We start from the raw sequence: 16,828 nt of genomic DNA on the forward strand, positions 1-16,828 counted from the left end.
AGATTTCCGTATGGATCCCAGGAAGGTCCAGGCAATTTTAGATTGGGATCTTCCTGAGAACCTCAAAGCACTGCAACGGTTCTTGGGCTTCGCGAATTTCTATAGGAAATTCATTAAAAATTATTCACTTATTGTAAAACCCCGTACTGACATGACTAGGAAGGGGACTGATTTTTCTAAATGGTCTGACGCCGCTAAAGTTGCTTTTTCCTCTCTAAAAGAGAGGTTTACCTCAGCACCTGTACTAGTCCAACCTGATGTCTCTCAGCCTTTTATTGTTGAAGTCGATGCGTCGGAGGTGGGAGTGGGGGCGGTGCTGTCTCAGGGTCCGTCTCCGGGCAAATGGCGTCCTTGTGCTTTCTTTTCTAAAAAACTATCTGCAGCAGAAAAGAACTACGATATTGGCAATAGGGAACTATTAGCTATTAAACTAGCGTTTGAAGAATGGCATCACTCTTTGGAGGGGGCAGTCCACCCTGTCTGTCACGACTGTGACTGATCCAGACAGGTCTGGGAGGAGAAGGTCGCAGCGACTTGCTACTCGCGATAGCTTGTGAGTTTGCTCCGTGGTTCAGGGTATGTCATCTGGGTTTTGCCTTGTGAACCTTTTTGTCCTGACTGGGAGTTTGTAGGCATCCTTCTCAGGTGAGTCCTGTCTGCCACTCCCAGCTACTATATTAGTTTCAGTTTCACTTGCAGTCATTGCCAGATATAGTCCTTACTTCCAGTTCTATTCTGACCATTGAAGGAGTTCGTTTGATGGTGTTGCTGTGGAGCTCTTGTCCGGCGTGGACTGTCGTGATTGGGATCGCCTTCTCTGCTCGTGACTGGATAAGTCTATCTCTGCTATAGTTTGTTTGTTGCTGTCTTCCCCTGCTGTTCTCCTAGACATGAGTGATGGTGACTAGTGCTCCCATCGGCCTTTCCCCACTCTAGGCTTGTTAGGGTGACTGAGGGTTTAGGCATCCAGCTCGCCACACGGGTTCACACCCCGTCTAGGATATCAGGGCAGACAGGTGCCAGCTTAGGGTTAGTCAGGGGTGGCCATACTATTCCCATCCGTAGATAAGGGTCCCCCTTCCCCTCCGTCTGGTGCGTCACGACTGCTGCTGGGATAGCAGTCGTGACACCGTCACTGTGATTACGGATCACAAAAATCTTCTGTACCTCGAATCAGCTAAGCGTCTCACCCCTAGACAAGCTAGGTGGTCGCTATTTTTTACCAGGTTTAACTTTGTGATTACCTATCGTCCTGGGGCAAAGAATACCAAGGCTGACGCACTATCTCGTTGTTTCCCTGGAGGGGGTAATGTGAGTGATCCGGTGCCCATTCTTCAAAGAGGAGTGGTTGTTTCTGCGGTACACTCTGTTCTGGAGGGGAAGGTGTTAGAGGCCCAGGGGGACGCCCCGGTCTCTTGCCCCTCAGAGAAATTGCTTGTACCGTTGAACCTGCGTTTCGAATTATTAAAAGAACATCATAATTCGGCACTTGCTGGGCTCCCGGGTAGTAAAGCAACCTTGGAGCTATTGTCTTGTCATTTTTGGTGGCCAAGGTTGCGTCAGGATGTATTGAATTTTGTGTCTTCTTGTTCTACCTGTGCACGCGCAAAAGTTTCACATACACGTCCTGCAGGGTCTCTATTACCACTCGTCATTCCCAATAGACCATGGACACATCTGTCAATGGATTTTATCACTGACTTACCTTTGTCTGCGGGTAAAACAGTTATTTTGGTAGTAGTGGACAGGTTTAGCAAAATGGTACACTTCATTGCGTTACCCGCACTACCTAATGCTAAGACTCTTGCTCAGGTATTCGTCAGTGAAATCGTGAAGCTTCACGGGGTCCCCTCCGATTTTGTTTCGGATCGGGGTACCCAGTTTATTTCTAAATTTTGGAAAGCTTTTTGTTCCCGTTTGGGGGTACACTTGTCCTTTTCCTCAGCTTTCCATCCTCAGTCGAATGGACAGACTGAGCGTACCAACCAAAACCTGGAGACATATCTAAGATGTTTTGTGTCTGAAAACCAAGAGTTGTGGTCATCATATTTACCGTTAGCTGAGTTTGCCATAAATAATCGTCGTCAGGAATCCACTGGCAAGTCACCATTTCTTGGTGCATATGGTTTTCATCCCCAATTCTGTACCTTCAAAGAGGGGGGGTCTTCTGGGGTTCCCGAAGAGGAACGGTTTTCGTCATCTCTTTCATCGGTATGGCAGAAGGTGCAAGCTAACTTGAAAAATATGGGAGGTAAATACAAATGCATGGCTGATAAGAGACGGTCGCCAGGTCCGGACCTAGGAGTGAATGACTATGTGTGGTTGTCTACTAGGAATATTAAATTGAAGGTTCCCTCTTGGAAACTGGGTCCTAGGTTTATTGGTTCTTACAAAATTGTAGCCATCGTCAACCCCGTGGCTTTTCGCCTGGAGTTACCTCAGACTTTTAAAATCCATAATGTCTTTCATAAGTCGTTACTCAAGAAATATGTTCCTCCTCTAGAACCATCACCACTGCCACCCCCTCCTGTTGTTGTGGATGTTAATCTAGAATTTCAGATATCCAAAATTGTTAATTCTCGTCGGGTCCGCCACTCTCTTCAATATCTGGTGCATTGGAGAGGTTACGGTCCCGAGGAAAGAATGTGGGTTCCTGCGTCTGAGGTAAACGCCGACAGGCTATTTCGGGTTTTTCATGCCTCTCATCCTGAGAGACCTGGTCCTGAGTGTCCGGAGGCCCCTCGTAGAGAGGGGGGTACTGTCACGAGGGTATCTAGAACCACGCCTGACTCCGTTATACCCGGGGTCAGGAAGTCGCAGCGGTTGGCTGCGTGCTCTATGTAAGATAGGGCTGTTTCCTTATGGTAGCTTTCTGGGTTTGCTTTGCAAACCCTTTTGGCTCACTCAGGGATCCGTATGCTCCTTCTCCCCAGCTGTTCCTTGTCCAGCAATCCCAACTTCTTTATATTCCCCTCTCGCACTTCTCTGGTTGCCAGATATAGAGCTTCCTGCCTGGACATCTATTCTGACCCTCTGGAGCTGTGTTTCTGCGTTCTCTGGTTGTTGGTCCAGAACGCTACCCTCCGGATCCCTGTTGGACCTTTGTGGTCTGCTGTGGTCGCCCACCTGGGTGTATGTGTTTGTCTATATTGTCTGTCCTCTCCCTGGTGTTTCCCTCTTAGTGTCAGTGGTGCGGACTAGCGATCCCACCAGCCCGTTCACTATCTAGGGCTCATTTTAGGGAAAGCCAGGGTTTAGGCACGTGATCGCCGCACCGGTGAGGAACCCGTCTAGGGACGTCAGGGCAGTCAGGTGCCAGCCGCAAGGTGAGTCAGGGGTCACCACCTTTCCCTCTCCCTTGGGCAGGGCTTTCCCTTTTCCCTCCCTGTGCGTGTCGCCGGTCATTACAGGAAGGGAGAGTGAATCTACCCGAAACGCGTATGGTGAAACAAGTGATGTACCTGCATTGAAAAGCCTCCGATAATACTGTATGGCCATACAGAAGAAAATTTCTACAGTAAAGGACTAACTATTCTTATCGTCGAAAGCTGCACCGAAGGAAATTGCGGAACAGAGTGGCAACTCCCGCGATCTTTGGAACTCCCGCAAAATTTAAACCAGCTTGCTGTATGGAGCGACTGAATAAGCCGGCAAATATTTAAAGCTCCATTGAAGCAATAGGGAGACAGAAGACGCCAGACGGTAAGCCAAATATCGATTTAAAGTTTTCTTCGATTCAAAGCTCATATCGACCCTAAAAGGATATGCTATAAGAGACTTTTCACATTATCAGGATTCCTGTGGACACTTTATGAACATATTGCACTCCCAGTGAATACACCTACAACATTTTCAGTGACATTCAGTTTCCCAAATTGGGATAGAGCTCTAGAAGATAATACCCCCTCTTTCCCAAATAACAGCATATACTTGAAGTTTTTTGGTGTGATATATATTATTGAAATTATCGACACTATTGAGTGGTATCGAATATTCTATCGAATATTTCAACATTGAATTTTCTATCGAATATATTTTTATCGAATATAGTATCGATCACATCTACCACAATATATGTGATTGTAATGTTGTATATTATTGCTACATTGTTCTTATAAATTGTATTACTTGTATTTTATGGGGATTTAATAAATATTTTCTGCACATGTCAATTTGGTTGCCAAGTGTATGAGTACTCGTTCATTTTCCTATTACTAAAAATGAAAAATATTGACAGAAATTTTCCACTATGATGAAGTACAATGTGTCACAAGAAAACAATCTCAGAATGGCTTGGATAAGTAAAAGCATTCCAAAGTTATTACCACACAAAGTGACAAAGTACCAAAAACTTCCTGGTCCTTACGGTGAAAAATGGCAGGGTCCTGAAGGGGTTAAAGGCGTTGTCTTTTCTCGCAAAATAGCAAGAGTGACAAAATACTGACTAGCAGGTGACTGGGAAACAGCAGAAAAATCTGGCACTCTGCTATTTCTGTAGCTCTCGTTGCAGTGCATGGAAGCTAGCCAAACAATGTAGAACAACATAACTTGGAAACAGCATAGCTTGCTGTGCTCCCATGCAGTGCAAAGAGCGCTGGCCAGCTCCGCTGTTTCCTGGTTACCTGGTGGTCAGTGCTTAGTCCCATCTTGCCCTAGAAATGATGAGATGGAACAACCCCTTTAACCTTTCTTTGGTAGAACGACTTGCGTGCTGAGGTTCGTGTTGCTGCATGACCCACATTTTCTTTGAATTCAGCTCATGGAGAGATGTCCTGACATTTTTCTTTTGAATTTGCTGGTATAATTCAGAATTCATTGTTCCATCAATGATGGCATGGTATCCTCTCCCTAGATGCACAAAACAGGCCCAAATCTCCATTGTTTTTTGTTAGGATGACCTTTTTATGCTGGAATGCAGTGTTTTCCTTTCTGAAAGCATAACACATCTCATTTAAACCAAAAAGTCTATTTTGTTTTCATCCATCCACAAAACATTGTTCCAGTAGCCTTTAGGCATGTCCAGGTGATTTTTAGCAAACTGAAGATGGGCAGCAATGTTCTTTTTGGAAAGCAGAAGCTTTCTTCTTGCAATCCTGACTTACACACCATTGTTGTTCAGTGCCTTTCTGATGGTGGACTCATGAACAATAATATTAGATAATGTTAAAAAGGCCTTTAGTTGCTTAGAGGTTTGCTTAGGTTCCTTTGTGACCTCGCAGACTATTACAAGCCTTGCTCTTGGCATGACTATAATTTAATTGGTTGACCATTCTTGTAGAGGGTAACAGTGGCGTTGCTAGGGCTCGTGTCACCCGGTGCGGTAGAAAATGGTGTCACCCCTTCCCCCGGAAGCAATATTTTTTTAGCCATATATTGGGGCTATGGTGGTGCTACTGCCGTAGGGGGGCATCCATTAGCTCAGCAGACCCCCCCCCCCCCCCCCCCCCTAGCAGTCAGAGCCTGGTTTCGGGAGGGGCACTTCCAGATTATTTTCTGTCCGCCGCCACAAAACAATGGTGCTTATAGAACAGACCACACAGTGTAGAGGTATACTGTATATTGTGTGGCACAGTGTATGTTATATGTGTATAACAAACATATTTCACATGAAAACTTACAATTACTTGGCTTGACTCTTGGGGATCTCGGACACCACTTCAACACTTTGGCCGGGGGCTCGGAGGAGCTGATGTTGTGTTTTATCCTAATGAGAAAGATTTCATAATAAGGATTTGGAGAAGGGGCAGAGGGATAGCAGAGCAGGGAGAGGCTGGTGCTGCTACTAGGGGCTCATACCATGGGGGAGTAATAAAGCCCACCATAGTGCCCCCTCCTAGTAGAAATAATTCTCCTTATAATGTGACAGTGCAAAAAATACCCCCTTGTAATGCCCCCAGTTGAGCTAATGTCCCCATAGTGCCCCCATAATGTCCCAGTATAAAATACCCCTATATAGTGCCCCCAGTAAATTCCCCCATAGTGCTCCTCTCCCCCCTTCCTGCTAGTGCCCCCCCATAATGTACCAGTATAAAATGCCCCATAGATAGTGCCCCAGTAGATGCCCTCAGTGTCCGGCCTCTGATAAGCTGCCGGCCTAGTGTCCCCCATAATGCCCCCTAATAATGTGCCAGTAAGTGTCCCCATAGATGCCCCCCATCATGTGCCAGTATCAAGTGCCTGTCTCCTTCCCACCCCCCATGTACCAGTATCATAGTGCCAAACCCCCCCCATGTGCCAGTATCAAGTGCCTCTCTCTTCCCCCCATGTCCCAGTATCATAGTGCCATCTCCCGCCCCCCCCATGTGCCAGTATCAGGTGCCAACCCCCCTCCCCCCATGTGCCAGTATCAAGTGCCTCCCGCTCCCCCCATGGCAGTAACAGTCGGGTATTAAAAAAAAAAAAAACACTTCTACTTACCTCCATGTCAGCAATGCAGTCTCTTCCTGTATGTCCATATATAGAGTCAGTGCTTGTATTTCAGAAAAGTTTCTGCAGGGATTCGAACCCACGACTTTCTGTATCAAAGGCAAAGCACTTAACCACACATAAGAGCTGCCTTGCCAATGACTGAAAAAATATGAGTCTTCTACTGTTATAGCTGGCTAAGTGTACATCTATACACATGACAGCTGCCCTAACACACCCAGCTCTGCTACATCTAATACACATGACAGCTGCACCAGCACACTCAGCTCTAATATATCTCTATATATGACAGCTGCCCTAGCACACCCAGCTCTGCTACATCTATATATCTCTAAGTATTGCTATACAGTAGATAGATATATAGAGATATAGCAGAGCTGAGTGTGCTGGGGCAGCTGTCATGTGTATAGATGTAGCAGAGCTGGGTGTGTTTGGGCAGCTGTCATGTGTATAGATGTAGCAGAGCTGGGTTTGCTGGGGTAGCTGTCATATAGATATAGTACAGCTGAGTGTGCTGGTGCAGTGGTCATGTGTATTAGATGTAGTAGAGCTGGGTGTGCTGGGGCAGCTATCATATATAGAGATATAGCAGAGCTGAGTGTGCTGGGACAGCTGTCATATAGAGATATAGCAGTGCTGGGTGTGTTGGGGCAGCTGTCATGTGTATAGATGTACACTTAGCCAGCTATAACAGTAGAAGGCTCATATTTTTTCAGTCAGTAGCAAGGCAGCCTTTATGGCTGTGTGGGTAAATGCTTTGCCTCTGATACATGAAGGTTGTGGGTTCGAATCCCAGCAGAAACTTTTCTGAAATACAGGCTAAATTAGAATACACAAGCACTGACTCCATATATGGACATACAGGGTGGGACACAGGAAGAGGCTGCATCGCATCGCTGACAGAAGGTCGTGGGTTCGAATCCCAGACACATCATTCCCTCTCCTGAGGACGGCAATACAAATGACTTGTAAATTCCGGCCCTGCTGGTGTCACCCCATCAATGGTGTCACCCGGTGCGGTCCGCAACGCCACTGGAGGGTAATAATAGTCTGGAATTATCTCCATAGGTAAACACTGTGTCCGACTGTAAATCGGTGAAGTCCAAACTTTTGTAATCTTTTCCAGACTGGTGAGTATTAACTCTTCTTCTGATGCCTTCAGAAATCTCATTTGTTCATGCCATGATACATTTCCACAAACATGTTGTGAAGATCAGATTGTTCTTTAAATAAAGCAGGTCACCCACTCACACCTGATTGTTAGCCCATTGACTGAAAACACTCTAATTTCACCTTCAAATGATCTGTTAATCCTAAAGGTTCCATACTTTTGCCACTCACAGACATGTAATATGTTAGGAATTTAGATAAGCCTGACCTATAGTGTTCAGTCTAAATAGAGTAGCAACCAGAGGAGCTCCAGACTGATTGTAGTGGGTTACCCTTGTTGGGCATTTTTCTCTGAGATGAGAATAGTTTAACATTTTCCTGAGAACATCTGTTAAAAGATTTTCTACAGAAGGTCTTGATCCATATCCTTATCCAACCAGAATGCAACTGATGCCAAAATGAGCAACACTGGATCAGTTTATTTACAATTTTAATAAGTTATATTTTAAATGGTGTGTGATGCTATATGCTACGATTTGTAGACACTGCTGTTTTATTAGTTACTAAAAATGGTCACCAGAAAGGTTTTACTATATACACTCACCTAAAGAATTATTAGGAACACCTGTTCTATTTCTCATTAATGCAATTATCTAGTCAAGAAATCACATGGCAGTTGCTTCAATGCATTTAGGGGTGTGGTCCTGGTCAAGACAATCTCCTGAACTCCAAACTGAATGTCAGAATGGGAAAGAAAGGTGATTTAAGCAATTTTGAGCGTGGCATGGTTGTTGGTGCCAGACGGGCCGGTCTGAGTATTTCACAATCTGCTCAGTTACTGGGATTTTCACGCACAACCATTTCTAGGGTTTACAAAGAATGGCGTGAAAAGGGAAAAACATCCAGTATGCGGCAGTCCTGTGGGCGAAAATGCCTTGTGGATGCTAGAGGTCAGAGGAGAATGGGCCGACTGATTCAAGCTGATAGAAGAGCAACGTTGACTGAAATAACCACTCGTTACAACCGAGGTATGCAGCAAAGCATTTGTGAAGCCACAACACGCACAACCTTGAGGCGGATGGGCTACAACAGCAGAAGACCCCACCGGGTACCACTCATCTCCACTACAAATAGGAAAAAGAGGCTACAATTTGCACGAGCTCACCAAAATTGGACTGTTGAAGACTGGAAAAATGTTGCCTGGTCTGATGAGTCTCGATTTCTGTTGACACATTCAAATGGTAGAGTCCGAATTTGGCGTAAACAGAATGAGAACATGCATCCATCCTCTGATGGCTACTTCCAGCAGGATAATGCACCATGTCACAAAGCTCGAATCATTTCAAATTGGTTTCTTGAACATGACAATGAGTATGAATCTCCATCAACTGCAAGATGCTATCCTATCAATATGGGCCAACATTTCTAAAGAATGCTATCAGCACCTTGTTGAATCAATGCCACGTAGAATTAAGGCAGTTCTGAAGGCAAAAGGGGGTCCAACACCGTATTAGTATGGTGTTCCTAATAATTCTTTAGGTGAGTGTATATATGCATCATCATTTTATGAGATTTGAGTTTAGGATACCGATCAGCTGTTTGCAGAAGCTCCGTGCACTGCACACTGGTTACTGTAACTCCCATTCAACTGTGTAGCACTGGATATTCTGCAAGCAGCTGATCAGCCACAGTACCAGGAGTTGGTCCCCAACCAATCTGATACTGATGACCTATCACTAAGGATACAGTAGGTCATCAAATGTCCAGTCCCAGAGAACCCCTTTAAGTCCATCTGCACATAGTGTATTTCATGTGGAATTTCCATGTGGATTTGTAAAAATAAAATCTACATCGTATTTTATGAAATGTCATGACTCATGTGGATTTTAAATTCTCAACATTTTATGCTGTGGATATCCATTGCAGATTTCAGCCTTTGCAATATATAGGGTGAAAGCCGCCAAAAAATTGTACCAAAAAAAACACAGGAAAATTTTCAGCAGAGATTGAGTTGTGGATAATCTGACAACTGTGGCCATACCCTTAATGGAATTTTAATAACTGTCATCTACAGTACACACTGCAGAAATTTTCTGCACACAAATTGACCTAGGATGTAGATTTTAAAATCTGCAATATGTCAGTTTTTTTTGTATACCATGTATGTCCCCCCTTTTAATGTACAGAGGTAAAAGCCACAATGAAACCTGCGGAAAAATGTAATGCAAATTTTTCTGCTGATATACTATGGATTTGTGGCAAAATACAAAGCTTGATTTGCAGTAGAAAAATTCACTCTGTGTATAAGTACTGTTGAGGAAGGGTTGAGACGTGTGCATATATATCCAAACATGCATGCAAACACGTGCATGCATGTATGGTATATATGCATACATTAACTGCCATGTCATGGGATGAGGTGCGCAGATGCGCCCAGCATCTGCGCACATCTGCCCTTAGTATATGGCTGTGCCCCCTTAGTATATATATATATAAATATATATATATATACTGCTCAAAAAAATAAAGGGAACACTTAAACAACACAATGTAACTCCAAGTCAATCACACTTCTGTGAAATCAAACTGTCCACTTCGGAAGCAACACTGAGTGACAATCAATTTCACATGCTGTTGTGCAAATGGGAAAGACAACAGGTGGAAATGATAGGCAATTACCAAGACACCCCCAATAAAGGAGTGGTTCTGCAGGTGGTGACCACAGACCACTTATCAGTTCCTATGCTTCCTGGCTGATGTTTTGGTCACTTTTGAATGCTGGCGGTGCTTTCACTCTAGTGGTAGCATGAGACAGAGTCTACAACCCACACAAGTGGCTCAGGTAGTGCAGCTTATCCAGGATGGCACATCAATGCGAGCTGTGGCAAGAAGGTTTACTGTGTCTGTCAGCGTAGTGTCCAGAGCATGGAGGCGCTACCAGGAGACAGGCATAGTACAATACATCAGGAGACATGGAGGAGGCCGTAGGAGGGCAACAACCCAGCAGCAGGACCGCTACCTCCGCCTTTGTGCAAGGAGGAACAGGAGGAGCACTGCCAGAGCCCTGCAAAATGACCTCCAGCAGGCCACAAATGTGCATGTGTCTGCTCAAACGGTCAGAAACAGACTCCATGAGGGTGATATGAGGGCCCGACGTCCACAGGTGGGGGTTGGGCTTACAGCCCAACACCGTGCAGGACGTTTGGCATTTGCCAGAGAACACCAACATTGGCAAATTCGCCACTGGCGCCCTGTGCTCTTCACAGATGAAAGCAGGTTCACACTGAGCACATGTGACAGACGTGACAGAGTCTGGAGACGCCGTGGAGAACGTTCTGCTGCCTGCAACATCCTCCAGCATGACCGGTTTGGCATTGGGTCAGTAATGGTGTGGGTTGGCATTTCTTTGGAGGGCCGCACAGCCCTCCATGTGATCGCCAGAGGTAGCCTTACTGCCATTAGGTACCGAGATAAGATCCTCAGACCCCTTGTGAGACCATATGCTGGTGCGGTTGGCCCTGGGTTCCTCCTAATGCAAGACAATGCTAGACCTCATGTGGCTGGAGTGTGTCAGCAGTTCCTGCAAGACGAAGGCATTGATGCTATGGACTGGCCCACTCATTCCCCAGACCTGAATCCAATTGAGCACATCTGGGACATCATGTCTCGCTCTATCCACCAACGTCACGTTGCACCACAGACTGTCCAGGAGTTGGCAGATGCTTTAGTCCAGGTCTGGGAGGAGATCCCTCAGAAGACCGTCCGCCATCTCATCAGGAGCATGCACAGGCGTTGTAGGGAGGTCATACAGGCACGTGGAGGCCACACACTACTGAGCCTCATTTTGACTTGTTTTAAGGACATTACATCAAAGTTGGATCAGCCTGTAGTGTGTTTTTCCACTTTAATTTTGAGTGTGACTCCAAATCCAGACCTCCATGGGTTGAAAAATTTGATTTCCATTTTTACATTTTTGTGTGATTTTATTGTCAGCACATTCAACTATGTAAAGAACAAAGTATTTCAGAAGAATATTTAATTAACTCAGATCTAGGATGTGTTATTTTTGTGTTCCCTTTATTTTTTTGAGCAGTGTATATATACATATATATAGCTGTGCCCCCTTAGTGTATATATATATATATATAGAGCAAATAAAATCGGACTGCATTGGGGTGACGACTGGATTTGAGTTCACCGTCTTGGAAGAGATGGGCACTCATCTAAACTGCTTAACAGTGGTATTTGACCACAGTGACCGATTTTGTAGAACGGTTAAGGCAGCCGGCTATAGTGACAATGATTTTAGGGCAGAGTTCCCTCTTCTAATATGGCGGCTACTAGCGTGTTGCTGTTATTGCGCATGCGCCGCCGCATGTAGTCACTGAAAGGAGGAGGCGGTAAGCTGTTGCTGGGCCACCGCTGATGTTGTCAGTGGGCGGCACTGGTACGCATCAGCTTGTCCGCGCCGTCCCCCAGTGATGACGTGCTGTGATTGGGACATGCGCTCTGGTCTCCTAAGGACGCGCTGAACGGCGCACCGGTATATGTGGGCACCATCATTCCCCCAGGTAGTAATTCATTAGTTTTCCTTATCCGCACATGTACACAATTACAGTTGATGCACTAATGATGTACTAATGTGTTGCAGATGTGATTAATTATATGCTTTATGGTGTTTCTATATGTAATCTGCTATATTATGGACTTATTTTTTTCAATGCACAAGTCACTTTATCAATCATGAATATTATGAATTTTTGCATATGTTTGTATACTGTACACATGCTCAATTTTTTAAGTATCAATTATGTGGATTTTTTAATTGTATGTATTGGCACACCTTTATATACCTGTTGTTCACTTTTCACCAATGCTTGAGAAAGGCTCATGTTTGAGCCGAAACGTCGCTCTTTGCCACCATATGGGTGAATAAAATACAGTATTTTCATTGAAGATTCGCCTTGGAGTGCAGTCCGATTTTCTTTGCTCTATACAAGTGGGTAAGCACCTGTTACCATACTTGGACACAGGGCCGTTTGAAGGAATTTGGGGGCCCCAAGCAAAATAGACATGGAGGCCCCCCTCCACGCCCTCCCCACCTTACGCACGCAAAGCCTACAGGAACCACAGTATAGCCATACAGTTTAAGTTCACCCACACTTTATATAAATAAAAAAGGTTTACAGTGCAAATACTGCTGTTGCATTTAATGTGCATGAAATTTGAACAGTGCCATCCACAGATCCCCCTCCCCTAAACAGTGCCATCCACAGATCTTCCCCCTAAACAGTGCCATCCACAGATCCCCCCCAAACAGTGCCATCCACAGATCCCCCCCTAAACAGTGCCATCCACAGATCCCCCTAAACAGTGCCATCCACAGATCCCCACTCCCCTAAACAGTGCCATCCACAGATCTCCCCCTAAACAGTGCCATCCACAGATCCCTCCTCCCCTAAACAGTGCCATCCACAGACCCCCCTCCCCTAAACAGTGCCATCCACAGATCTCCCCCCTAAACAGTGCCATCCACAGATCCCCCCCTAAACAGTGCCATCCACAGATCCCCCCTAAACAGTGCCATCCACAGATCCCCCCTCCCCTAAACAGTGCCATCCACAGATCTCCCCCTAAACAGTGCCATCCACAGATCCCCCCTAAACAGTGCCATCCACAGATCCCCCCTAAACAGTGCCATCCACAGATCCCCCCTCCCCTAAACAGTGCCATCCACAGATCTCCCCCCTAAACAGTGCCATCCACAGATCCCCCCTAAACAGTGCCATCCACAGATCCCCCCTCCCCTAAACAGTGCCATCCACAGATCTCCCCCCTAAACAGTGCCATTCACAGATCCCCCCCTAAACAGTGCCATCCACAGATCCCCCCTAAACAGTGCCATCCACAGATTCCCCCCTCCCCTAAACAGTGCCATCCACAGATCTCCCCCCTAAACAGTGCCATCCACAGATCACCCCTAAACAGTGCCATCCACAGATCCCCCCTAAACAGTGCCATCCACAGATCCCCCCTAAACATTGCCATCCACAGATCCCCCCTCCCCTAAACAGTGCCATGATGGCACTGTTTAGGGGAGGAGGGATCTGTGGATGGCACTGTTTAGGGGGGATCTGTGGATGGCACTGTTTAGGGGGGAGATCTGTGGATGGCACTGTTTAGGGGAGGGGGGATCTGTGGATGGCACTGTAGGGGGATCTGTGGATGGCACTGCCATCCACAGATCCCCCTACAGTGCCATCCACAGATCCCCGTCCCCGACGCTCACAGCAGTATTTATAAATTTATAAACTAATCAGTAACTACTTTAACTTTAATCATTGCTCATTGCTGAGCTCTTTACTTGGATTATTTGGATATCTTACTTTGTCTTAGCTCCGGTAATAGCAGGCAGTGCGGGGGGCGGCGCTCACTCACTGACGTCACGCACCTGCGCCGCCTAGTGGGAGGAGCAGGCGTGTGACATCAGTGAGTGAGCGCCGCCCCCCGCACTGCCTGCTATTACCGGAGCTAAGACAAAGTAAGATATCCAAATAATCCAAGTAAAGAGCTCAGCAATGAGCAATGATTAAAGTTAAAGTAGTTACTGATTAGTTTATAAATATACTGCTGTGAGCGGCCTGGCCCTGTATATTCTAACCCCCAGGCAAGCGTCCCTGTCACCATGGGAACGCCTGGGGGTTAGAATATACCATCTTCTGAGTTACTCAGCCTTAAAGGAAGCAAAACAAGCACCGCCTCTGCTTGGCCCCGGGCCAGCTCGGGGCCCCAAGCAATTGCTTGTTTTGCCTGTCTGTTAGCAATGGGTCTGCTTGGACATTGCACCCGTTTTCCCCTATACCTTTTTAGGGTGGTGCTGCCAGTGGTTTTCTTTACTATATATATATATATATATATATATATATATATATAGCTGTGCCCCCTTAGTATATATAGCTGTGCCCCCTTAGTATATATATACACTCACCTAAAGAATTATTAGGAACACCTGTTCTATTTCTCATTAATGTAATTATCTAGTCAACCAATCACATGGCAGTTGCTTCAATGCATTTAGGGGTGTGGTCCTGGTCAAGACAATCTCCTGAACTCCAAAATGAATGTCAGAATGGGAAAGAAAGGTGATTTAAGCAATTTTGAGCGTGGCATGGTTGTTGGTGCCAGACGGGCCGGTCTGAGTATTTCAAAATCTAGAGATGCTAGAGGTCAGAGGAGAATGGGCCGACTGATTCAAGCTGATAGAAGAGCAACGTTGACTGAAATAACCACTTGTTACAACCAAGGTATGCAGCAAAGCATTTGTGAAGCCATAACACGCACAACCTTGAGGCGGATGGGCTACAACAGCAGAAGACCCCACCGGGTACCACTGATCTCCATACAAATAGGAAAAAGAGGCTACAATTTGCACGAGCTCACCAAAATTGGACTGTTGAAGACTGGAAAAACGTTGCCTGGTCTGATAAGTCTCGATTTCTGTTGAGACATTCAAATGGTAGAGTCCGAATTTGGCATAAACAGAATGAGAACATGTATCCATCCTCTGATGGCTACTTCCAGCAGGATAATGCACCATGTCACAAAGCTTGAATCATTTCAAATTGGTTTCTTGAACATGACAATGAGTTCACTGTAATAAAATGGCCCCCACAGTCACCAGATCTCAACCCAATAGAGCAGGGGTGTCAAACTCAAATTCATCGGGGGCCGCATCAGCAGTTTGGTCACCCTCAAAGGGCCGGAAAACTTACAGTTACTTGGCTTGGCCCTTGGGGATCTCGGACGCCACTTCCACACTTTGGCCGGGGGCTCTGTGGAGCTGATGAGGTATTTTATCCTAATGAGAAAGATTTCATAATAAGTATTTGGAGAAGGTGCAGAGGGATAGCAGAGCAGGGAGAGGCTGGTGCTGCTACTAGGGGGTCATATCATGGGGGAGTAATAAAGCCCACCATAATGCCCCCCCAGTAGTAATAATTCTCCTTATAATGTGACAGTGCAAAAAATACCCCCTTGTAATGCCCCCATTTGAGCTAATGTCCTCATAGTGCCCCCATAATGTGCCAGTATAAAATACCCCTATATAGTGCCCCTAGTAAATGACCCCATAGTGCTCCACACCCTCCTTCCTCCTAGTGCCCCCCATAATGTACCAGTATAAAATGCTCCAGTAGATGCCCTCAGTGTCCCCCATAATTTGCAAGTATAAAATACCCCTTTTTAGTGTCCCCCGTAGATGACCCCATAGTACTCCTCTCCCCCCTTCCCCATAGTACCCACCATGTGTCCCAGTATAAAATTGTACTGTACAGAGAGCCCATATAAAATACCCCTTCTTTGTGGCCTCAGTAGAGGCCCCTATAGTGCCCCCAATCATGTGCCAGTATTAACAGCCCCCCCCCTGTGCCAGTAATAATAGCCCCCTATGCCAGTAATAGCAGCCCCCCTGTGCCAGTAATAGCAGCCCCCAGTAATAACAGCCCCCAGTAATAAGAGCCCCTCTGTGCCAGTAATAACAGCCCCCAGTAATAAGAGCCCCTCTGTGCCAGTAATAACAGCCCCCGGTAATAAGAGCCCCTCTGTGTCAGTAATAACAGCCCCCAGTAATAACAGCCCCTCTGTGCCAGTAATAACAGCCCCCAGTAATAACAGCCCCTCTGTGCCAGTAATAACAGCCCCCAGTAATAAGAGCCCCTCTGTGTCAGTAATAACAGCCCCCAGTAATAACAGCCCCTCTGTGCCAGTAATAACAGCCCCCAGTAATAAGAGCCCCTCTGTGCCAGTAATAACAGCCCCCAGTAATAAGAGCCCCTCTGTGTCAGTAATAACAGCCCCCAGTAATAAGAGCCCCTCTGTGCCAGTAATAACAGCCCCCAGTAATAAGAGCCCCTCTGTGCCAGTAATAACAGCCCCCAGTAATAAGAGCCCCTCTGTGTCAGTAATAACAGCCCCTCTGTGCCAGTAATAACAGCCCCCGCCAGTAATAACAGCCCCCCCCTTTGCCAGTAATAACAGCCCCCGCCAGTAATAACAGCCCCCCCTTTGCCAGTAATAACAAACAGCCCCCCCTTTGCCAGTAATAACAGCCCCCGCCAGTAAAAGTATTGTGCATATTAAAAAAAACAAAAAAAAAACACATACTTACCTCCATGTCAGTGATGCGATGCAGGCCTCTTCTGGCCTTTGTCCCACGCTGTATGGCTCAGGCAGCGCGATGACGTCATCGCGCCGCCTGTGCCGGCCTCTGATAGGCTGCAGGCACTAGGCCGGC

Source organism: Bufo bufo, chromosome 8 (genome assembly GCF_905171765.1).
Source record: "Bufo bufo chromosome 8, aBufBuf1.1, whole genome shotgun sequence".
NCBI lineage: Eukaryota > Metazoa > Chordata > Amphibia > Anura > Bufonidae > Bufo > Bufo bufo.